The 3,147-nt window shown below is 42.7% G+C and overlaps 1 pseudogene; it reads right to left on the reverse strand.

Moving 5' to 3' along the window:
• Nucleotides 1-826: 826 nt before the first annotated feature.
• LOC102839709 lies at nucleotides 827-2,001 on the reverse strand (annotated as a pseudogene).
• Nucleotides 2,002-3,147: the final 1,146 nt, after the last annotated feature.

Below are 3,147 nucleotides of genomic sequence, written 5' to 3' on the forward strand. Positions count from 1 at the left end.
TTTCCTTGATCTTTCTGTCATTTGTTGAATATTGCAAAATATCATTCTTTTCAGTCAATTCCCTAAACCATTTTTTCTCAGAAATGTTTTCTGTTTTTGCATTTTGGTCATTTGTTTGAGCCACTCTCTCTCTTTTTTTTTTTTAGGTTTTGGACAAACTTTTTCTTTAGTATTCTGTAGTTGTTTAACACACACTTAAATGGTATTAATGGGAGGAGTGGGAAAGGGGACGCTCTTGCAGAATCCCAAGGAAATGTCAGAAAGGCAATATATGGCCAACATTATCCTTTTATTTTGGGTTTACTGGGTGAATAGCACTTTCCTTACTTAAGCATCTATCTCAGGTTTTGCACACTGAGACCACTGAGATTTTAGCTTGAAGACATCCTGAAATCTATGAGTAGCAAACCCAATCACTCTTCTAATATCTAGTTTGTTTATATAGACAGAATGATTCATCTTTCTATTTTAGATGGCTAGATGTTTGTGAAAGATATCAGTATTGTTTGCCTCATTTACTGGGAAAAATCAAATAGGAAGTGGCCTTCAGGGACACTTGAGAATTACAACACTAGTACACAAGTCAAGTCTTACACATTTAACATTTCCTTATTAAAAGCAATGTCATAAAATCAAATAAAATCAAACAGGTTTTACTTTATTTTTACCTCACAAGAAACATAAAAAATTATGGAGGAGTACTTAACAGGATTTTTTTTTTTTTTTTTTTTTTAAGTAGCACAATTGGTGGTTATGACAGAATAGATTTCACTTTTTGTTATTTTTCTTTTAACAGGGATTTTGGTCCAAAGTTTTCTTTTTGTTTTTAGAATCTGCTTCTGCCTCCTCCTCTATCAGATCAGCTTCCTCCATGGCCACCACTTCTTGGTGCTCCGTGGCTTGAACTGCTGCAGGAATCACATGGAGGAGGGAACCCCCTTTCCATAGAACGAGGAAGCCTTTTTCTTGTCTGCCAACCCTATCACAACCACTTGAGTAGAGATCACTTTGGCTGCTTGAGTAACTGTCACAACCTCCACAATATCCATCTCCTGAGCTGCTGTAATCATCATAGCGATTACTTCCACCATAAAATGGCAGGGGCCCTCGTGTAGGTGGAGCCCTATGTGAGTTACCAGAGCTCTCATCAGAATCTCTGTAGAAGCCTCCACGCGGATGGCCTGAGTTGTCATGATCATGACCAGAGCCGTCTCTATCACTATAGCCTCTGGATGGATAGTCATCAAGTGAACTGGAATGACCATAATTGTTATATGTACAATCTCTTGGTGGTGGTGTATAATCTCTTGTATCATGAGAACGTGGGTAATCTCTGCTTGAATAGCTGTTTTTAGTGGAATAGCCATTATCTCTTGGTGACAGGTACACATCTCTACGAGAGGGCAGGGGTTCTCTTCTTGGTGGTTCTCCACAACTATCTCTTTCACATGATACAGGGGCTTTGCCTCCCATTCTGCTGCTACTGTGAACTGGTCCTGAAGGAGCTGATCTTTTATGAGGGGGACTACCACTTCGTGGTGGTGGTCTTCTGTTTACTGGAAGTGGTCCCCTGGAAGAACTCATGTTAAAATTCATGGAATAGCCACTATCATCCATGAGTCCCCCATGTGAAGGGGGTCCCCTGTTATCTCCACTGCATCCTTTTCCACCTTTAAGGCCTCTTGGTGGGCTTCTACTTCTTGGAGGTGGTGGGTGTCCATGCCTGCCACTTTCAAATGTTGGTTTAGTGGCGTGTTCCACCTTGATAGCTTTCCCATCCATAGACTTTCCATTTATATCTCTGGCTGCATCTTTGGCATCTGCTGGGCTTTCAAAAGTGATGAAAGCAAATTCTCTAGATTTGTTGGTTTCACGGTCTTTCACCAAGAGTACTTTGACAATTCATCCATATTTGCCCAATGCTACTGCCAGAGTGTTCTTATTTGTTTCTGTATTGAACCCTCCATTGAAGAGTTTTCCAGGGCAGTCAACTTCAACCATTTTTCCCTAGTGGTGAAATGTTCGTGAAGTGACGACAGTTTCCAGATCCTACTTGGCTCACCTAGAGGTGATTCGTTGTGGCTCAGCACGAGTGCTGACTGTAAAGTCAGAGAAAGGAAGGAGGAAGCACTACTGTACAACGAGATGAGCCACTCTTCCTTGTTTCATCGTGTGAGCTAAAGTTTTCTGTGTCTCTGTGAGGTTGTCATATTTGTAATAACAGTGTAATTTTTGGACCCAAAGGAGAGAGATCTCTGGTTGGCTCCCTCAATTCAAGGAGCTCATGATGCTGTTGTAGAAGGGATGTGACATCAGAGTTCCTGGCCTAACAGTAGTTCTATTGGCTTCAATGTTATCTATGGTTCAGTGTACTGAATTCAGAAATAGTGCCTGGAGGCTCTTGATGGATCTGGTTTCAGCATCTGTTAGGACAACAGGAAACTGGGGGCAGGGTTATTGCTCTGCTTGTTTGGTAGCTCTGAAGATTTTGTATGTCTTACACCAAATTCAGTTTCCAAAGTAGCACATTAAAGGGTGCAGCTGGCCCCCAACTCACACTGTCATGGTTCTCTGCCCTGTAACACTGAACTCCCAGACAAAAGGGCCTGCACTAGGGGTGGATGAGGGTTTGAGCTGGCCATACCTATGGCCACTAGGACAGCATGGGGAAAGAGAAGAAATCACACCTTTCTCATCACCTGCACAACCTGCTTTGCCAGGCCTCCCTCACAAGATGGCTGAGCTGTGTCTGGCCAGCCGTTTACCAGTCAGTTTTTCTCTTTCGCCATTCCTGTTCAGAGTATCCTCTCAGCAAACACTCTACCCACTGCTCTAGTCTTTCTTTGAAGTTCAGTGGTCTAGAATTTTCATCTGGGTCTGTTTTATGTTGTCTCCTACATCTTTGTTGTGGAGGGTTCATGTATTGTGTCTGCCTTATCTGCCATCTTTCCAGAAGTCCCAGCCCTTCTTTCTTGAGGTTTAGAGTAGATGTTAACAGGACCAGCTGTGGTCTCAAAGCCAGCCAGTGCCAGAGCTCCAACTTCCTGATGTGGCTTGAGATGCCCCCTATTCCCTCTGGACACCTCTAAGTCTTAAAAAGATGGACATAGAGCCGGTTCCAGGATTATTGCTGTTGTTAAGTGTTTC

The sequence above is a fragment of the Chrysochloris asiatica genome, unplaced genomic scaffold (genome assembly GCF_000296735.1).
Source record: "Chrysochloris asiatica unplaced genomic scaffold, ChrAsi1.0 scaffold03384, whole genome shotgun sequence".
Taxonomy (NCBI): Eukaryota; Metazoa; Chordata; class Mammalia; order Afrosoricida; family Chrysochloridae; genus Chrysochloris; species Chrysochloris asiatica.